The sequence below is a fragment of the Pseudophryne corroboree genome, chromosome 3, assembly GCF_028390025.1.
Source record: "Pseudophryne corroboree isolate aPseCor3 chromosome 3, aPseCor3.hap2, whole genome shotgun sequence".
Classification (NCBI taxonomy): domain Eukaryota; kingdom Metazoa; phylum Chordata; class Amphibia; order Anura; family Myobatrachidae; genus Pseudophryne; species Pseudophryne corroboree.
In genome coordinates, this window is record NC_086446.1 from 189,957,001 (window position 1) to 189,964,620 (window position 7,620).

Genomic DNA, 7,620 nt, shown 5'->3' on the forward strand with positions numbered 1-7,620 from the left:
ACCTGTAATGTCCGTGTGGACAAGAAAATCTTTAATACTTTTCCCTTTTCTGTAGCAGACCAGCGGGCGTTTGTCCCTAAAAGTTGGTAATTTCTTGTCTGAGGCTACTATTGGCCACATCGCTCTTACGGCCCTGGGCAAGACAGGGCTGGAAGTGTTATATTTGGTAACCAGTGGCATAATTTGTTGCTGTGGGCCTATCTCTTTCTCCAATATTGACTCACGGGGTATGTTCATTACCTCCTGTTTGTGCCTTTGGAGCTCAGTCAGGTCATATCCCCTGTCGGAGAAACGTTTCACCACTGTGGACAATGCTTGGTCCAATTTTAGCGGATCGCTTGTGATTCTAGCAGCTCTCATTAGTTGGGATCTGGGTAGCCCCTTCTTTAGTGCCCGGGGGTGGTGGCTACTGGCTCGCAGGAGGGTATTTCTGTCGGTTGGTTTGTAAAATACTTCTGTATTTATTTTCCCTTTTTCCAGGGTGACTTTGACATCGAGGTAGTTAAGGGAGGCATGGTCACTTTGTCCAGTGATCTTAATCGTGGAATCTCTGTTGTTAATTCTGGAGACTAATTGATCGAACAGATCCTGGCTCCCTGTCCACAATATAAATACATCATCGATAGCGTGCATAATATAAGATGTGTCGACTGGTGGTAACATCCGCAAAAAACATCTCCTGTTCCTCCTGGATCATAAAAACATTAGCGAAGGAAGGGGAGACATTGCTCCCCATCGCACACCCGCTGGTTTGACAAAATTTTTTACCATCGAACAAAAAGTAGTTCCTTGTTAACGTAAGTTCCAATAATTTAAGGAATAATTTCACATCAAACGATGTTAGGTTTTCTCTGACAAGGAAATGTTCCATGGCTCTGAGGCCACTCTTGTGGGGGATACTAGTATATAAACTACAAATGTCGATGGTACAAATCAAGGTGCCTTCAGGTATGTCCTTGAGTTCTGACAGTTGATTCAAAAAAAGAGGTAGTATCCTGGATAAACTTGGGTTGTCTGGAAATGAGTGGCTGTAGGATGCTGTCCAAAAACATGGAGATAGGTTGGTATATGGATTGATGAGCGGAAATAATCGGCCTGCCAGGAGGACAGGCCGCATTTTTATGAATTTTAGGTACCGTAAACAGTATAGGGACCTTAAGGAATTCCTGTTTGAGAGCGCAACATAATTTGTTAGAAATTAATGACGACTTATGGGCCTGATCCAAAATCTCATCCAGCTCGGATTTGAAGCGTGCTGTAGGATCCGCGGGAAGGCTTATGTAAACCGTGTTATCGGCTAGTTGCTTGTAAATTTCAGACTTATAGTCAGACAGGTTCATAACCACTATCGCGCCTCCCTTATCGGCGGGGCGGATAATGATATCTCTATATGAACCCAGTTGTTTCAAAGCTCCATAGTCAGATCTGGATAAATTATAGTTGGCAGCTGTGGACGCAGCAGTATATTTGGTCACAGAGTCTTCAAGTAGTCTAGTGAACGTCTTAATGGACGGGTTATTAGACTGTGGGTCAAACGTTGATTTGAGTCTTAGTTTAAGAAAGTCCTGGTGTGACTCATTAGTGGGAACTGATGGATGATCTTGAAAATATTCCTGCAACCGTAGCTTACGGGAAAACTGATGTAGTTCGGCCTGCCAAGTAAGACCATCAAATTTATTAGTTGGTATAAAGGACAATCCATTATTAAGAACTTTTGTTTCCCCTCTGGTGAGCGTACGGTCTGACAGGTTATAAATTAAGTTTTCTTCCTGGGGGTGCTGTTTCTGGAGCCTGCGGTTCTGTTGGCCCCTGCGGGTGGCCGCCCTCTTTGTTTGGTGGCTTCCACGGCCGCAGGGGAGACCCCTAAAGGGACCTTAGTGTTGTCAGAAAGGCCGTCAGAGTCAGCTATGTTAAATTCGTTGTCGCTGTTAGATGTTGCATAATCCCTGCTGCAGGGATTATGCAACATCTAACAGCGACAACGAAGAGGGCGGCCACCCGCAGGGGCCAACAGAACCGCAGGCTCCAGAAACAGCACCCCCAGGAAGAAAACTTAATTTATACCCTGTCAGACCGTACGCTCACCAGAGGGGAAACAAAAGTTCTTAATAATGGATTGTCCTTTATACCAACTAATAAATTTGATGGTCTTACTTGGCAGGCCGAACTACATCAGTTTTCCCGTAAGCTACGGTTGCAGGAATATTTTCAAGATCATCCATCAGTTCCCACTAATGAGTCACACCAGGACTTTCTTAAACTAAGACTCAAATCAACGTTTGACCCACAGTCTATAATAACCCGTCCATTAAGACGTTCACTAGACTACTTGAAGACTCTGTGACCAAATATACTGCTGCGTCCACAGCTGCCAACTATAATTTATCCAGATCTGACTATGGAGCTTTGAAACAACTGGGTTCATATAGAGATATCATTATCCGCCCCGCCGATAAGGGAGGCGCGATAGTGGTTATGAACCTGTCTGACTATAAGTCTGAAATTTACAAGCAACTAGCCGATAACACGGTTTACATAAGCCTTCCCGCGGATCCTACAGCACGCTTCAAATCCGAGCTGGATGAGATTTTGGATCAGGCCCATAAGTCGTCATTAATTTCTAACAAATTATGTTGCGCTCTCAAACAGGAATTCCCTAAGGTCCCTATACTGTTTACGGTACCTAAAATTCATAAAAATGCGGCCTGTCCTCCTGGCAGGCCGATTATTTCCGCTCATCAATCCATATACCAACCTATCTCCATGTTTTTGGACAGCATCCTACAGCCACTCATTTCCAGACAACCCAAGTTTATCCAGGATACTACCTCTTTTTTGAATCAACTGTCAGAACTCAAGGACATACCTGAAGGCACCTTGATTTGTACCATCGACATTTGTAGTTTATATACTAGTATCCCCCACAAGAGTGGCCTCAGAGCCATGGAACATTTCCTTGTCAGAGAAAACCTAACATCGTTTGATGTGAAATTATTCCTTAAATTATTGGAACTTACGTTAACAAGGAACTACTTTTTGTTCGATGGTAAAAAAAATTGTCAAACCAGCGGGTGTGCGATGGGGAGCAATGTCTCCCCTTCCTTCGCTAATGTTTTTATGATCCAGGAGGAACAGGAGATGTTTTTTGCGGATGTTACCACCAGTCGACACATCTTATATTATGCACGCTACATCGATGATGTATTTATATTGTGGACAGGGAGCCAGGATCTGTTCGATCAATTAGTCTCCAGAATTAACAACAGAGATTCCACGATTAAGATCACTGCACAAAGTGACCATGCCTCCCTTAACTACCTCGATGTCAAAGTCACCCTGGAAAAAGGGAAAATAAATACAGAAGTATTTTACAAACCAACCGACAGAAATACCCTCCTGCGCGCCAGTAGCCACCACCCCCGGGCACTAAAGAAGGGGCTACCCAGATCCCAACTAATGAGAGCTGCTAGAATCACAAGCGATCCGCTAAAATTGGACCAAGCATTGTCCACAGTGGTGAAACGTTTCTCCGACAGGGGATATGACCTGACTGAGCTCCAAAGGCACAAACAGGAGGTAATGAACATACCCCGTGAGTCATTATTGGAGAAAGAGATAGGCCCACAGCAACAAATTATGCCACTGGTTACCAAATATAACACTTCCAGCCCTGTCTTGCCCAGGGCCGTAAGAGCGATGTGGCCAATAGTAGCCTCAGACAAGAAATTACCAACTTTTAGGGACAAACGCCCGCTGGTCTGCTACAGAAAAGGGAAAAGTATTAAAGATTTTCTTGTCCACACGGACATTACAGGTTTTGAGGAACATGTGTCAACCAATTTTCTGACCAAGACACCAGGTTGCTACAGGTGCCTGGGATGTACGACCTGCACCAGCATGACACCAGGGCCTACTTTCAGGTCTACATCCACAGGCAAAGCCTTCACTATCAGACATGTAGTTAGCTGCACAACCACCCACATAGTATACATGATCACGTGCCCTTGCAGGCTGCAATACGTGGGAAAAACTGTACGGTGTGCACGCGAACGTATGGCCATGCATCGCTCAGCCATTAAGAGTGCCCTTACTGGAAAATTATCGGACCAGCCACCCAGTAGCAAAACACTTTGCGGACCAAGGACATTTACTACAGGAGCTGAAGTTCCAAATTATTGATCATATCCCCAAATCCATCAGGGGGGGTGATCGGGTTGGACAACTCCTACGAAAAGAGGCACGATGGATATATAGCTTGGACACCATCAAACCCAGGGGCCTTAATGACAAGGTCCAATGGAGTGTTTTTCAATAGCTGCTCGGACTGAACATGTATGATCGATAGCACTCACGTACTAAACAAAGAAACTTACATGGGACCTGACTGCATTTCTGTTTTATTTTTGCTTTCGTTTAATAAAAAAAAAGGAATTTTTTTCACAGGTGCTGATGCAATTGTAAATACGTATCTACTGAGGCTGTATGGTCTTGTGCACTTATTTGTATATGGGTGTCCACCATTGTGGACATTCAGGTACAAAGTGGGGCACAACATTTATATGCTGACGCCTAGTCCCAAGTTTAAGTTGTTTTACTGTTTTAATGACTTTCTGCATTAGCCCCTAAGATGGCTTTGCACACAATAACTATTACGGTCACCATCTAATGCTTTTTTATGTAGTCCTTGTATCAATCTATACACAAGTTCAATGTACATTGTAACGGCACAGCATTTTTTATTCCACCTATGCACTTTATTCACCACAGCACTGACGCCTATCCGAGTCCTGGTTGCTAAGGAGCGCTGGTTACCTTGGTTACCGAGTAATCTCCGGCCTCCAGGAAATGACGATAGAGGCGGTTCAGGGACGCTGACGTCTTGCACAGTGTGAGGAGTGAGGGACGGATGCAGTTCCTAACCCCCTCCCACGACGGGACGTTCGCGGGTCTTCCTTCACATATAAGGTATGTCACTTTTATGTTACACTTGTATCACCTTGACAAAGGGGCGCCACGGCCCCGAAACGTTGGTCACCTGATGTTTAATATGGATTAAATCTTTGCACTTTATCATCTTTAAAGAGACTCCTGAGTGCCGCTGTTTGTTCTATGAGGATATATATATATATATATATATATATATACACATACATACATATATAACCATACATATATGGGATTTAGTTTTATATGTAGGTGTATGTATATATATATATATATATATATATATATATTAGTGATGAGCGGGTTCGGTTCCTCGGAAACCGAACCCCCCCTGAACTTCACCCTTTTTACACGGGTACGAGGCATACTCGGATTCTCCCGTATGGCTCGGTTAACCCGAGCGCGCCCGAACGTCATCATCCCGCTGTCGGATTCTCGCGAGATTCTATATAAGCAGCCGCGCGTCGCCGCCATTTTCACTCGTGCATTGGAAATGTTAGGAAGAGGACGTGGATATATGAGGATATATATATATATATATATATACACATACATACATACATATATATATAACCATACATATATGGGATTTAGTTTTATATGTAGGTGTGTGTATATATATATATATATATATATATATATATATATATTAGTGATGAGCGGGTTCGGTTCCTCGGAAACCGAACCCCCCCCGAACTTCACCCTTTTTACACGGGTACGAGGCATACTCGGATTCTCCCGTATGGCTCGGTTAACCCGAGCGCGCCCGAACGTCATCATCCCGCTGTCGGATTCTCGCGAGATTCTATATAAGCAGCCGCGCGTCGCCGCCATTTTCACTCGTGCATTGGAAATGTTAGGAAGAGGACGTGGCTGGCGTCCTCTCCGTTTATTCATTGTTGATGCAAATATTTGTGCTTGCTTATATCTTAATTGTGGGGACTGGGGAGCAGCTGTATATTAATATAGGAGGAGTACAGTGCAGAGTTTTGCTGATCAGTGACCTCCAGTTTTATCCGTTCTCTGCCTGACAAAAACGCTCCTTATCTGTGCTCAGTGTGCTGCATATATCTGTGCTCACACTGCTTAATTGTGGGGACTGGGGAGCAGCTGTATTATATAGCAGGAGTACAGTGCAGAGTTTTGCTGACAGTGACCACCAGTATACGTTGTCTGCCTGAAAAACACTCCATATCTGTGCTCAGTGTGCTGCTTTATTGTGGGGACTGGGCACCACCAGTATAATATTATATAGGAGGAGTACAGTGCAGAGTTTTGCTGAGCAGTGACCACCAGTATACGTTGTCTGCCTGAAAAACACTCCATATCTGTGTTGCATTGTAGACAGTATATAGTAGGAGTACAGTGCATAATTTTGCTGACCACCAGTATATAATATATAGGAGTACGGTACAGAAGGCCACTGCTGTACCTACCTCTGTGTCGTCAAGTATACTATCCATCCATACCTGTGGTGCATTTCAGTTTTGCACAGTTTGCTGACCACTAGTATATAATATATAGCATTACGGTACAGTAGGCCACTGATGTACTTACCTCTGTGTCGTCAAGTATACTATCCATCCATACTTGTGGTGCATTTCAGTTTTGCACAGTTTGCTGACCACCAGTATATAATATATAGCATTACGGTACAGTAGGCCACTGCTGTACCTACCTCTGTATCGTCAAGTATACTATCCATCCATACCTGTGGTGCATTTCAGTTTTGCAGTTTGCTGACCACCAGTATATAATATATAGCAGTACGGTACAGTAGGCCACTGCTGTACCTACCTCTGTGTCGTCAAGTATACTATCCATCTATACCTGTGGTGCATTTCAGTTTTGCACAGTTTGCTGACCACCAGTATATAATATATAGCATTACGGTACAGTAGGCCACTGCTGTACCTACCTCTGTGTCGTCAAGTATACTATCCATCCATACATACCTGTGGTGCATTTCAGTTTTGCACAGTTTGCTGGCCACCACTATATAATATATAGCAGTACGGTACAGTAGGTCACTGCTGTACCTACCTCTGTGTCGTCAAGTATACTATCCATCCATACCTGTGGTGCATTTCAGTTTTGCACAGTTTGCTGACCACCAGTATATAATATATAGCATTACGGTACAGTAGGCCACTGCTGTACCTACCTCTGTGTCGTCAAGTATACTATCCATCCATACCTGTGGTGCATTTCAGTTGTGCGCAGTATATATAGTAGTAGGCCATTGCTATTGATACTGGCATATAATTCCACACATTAAAAAATGAACAAAAAAGTGGAGGTTAAAATAGGGAAAGATCAAGATCCACTTCCACCTCGTGCTGAAGCTGCTGCCACTAGTCATGGCCGAGACGATGAAATGCCATCAACGTCGTCTGCCAAGGCCGATGCCCAATGTCATAGTAGAGAGCATGTAAAATCCAAAAAACAAAAGTTCAGTAAAATGACCCAAAAATCAAAATTGAAAGCGTCTGATGAGAAGCGTAAACTTGCCAATATGCCATTTACGACACGGAGTGGCAAGGAACGGCTGAGGCCCTGGCCTATGTTCATGGCTAGTGGTTCAGATTCACATGAGGATGGAAGCACTCATCCTCTCGCTAGAAAAATGAAAAGACTTCAGCTGGCAAAAGCACAGCAAAGAACTGTGCGTTCTTC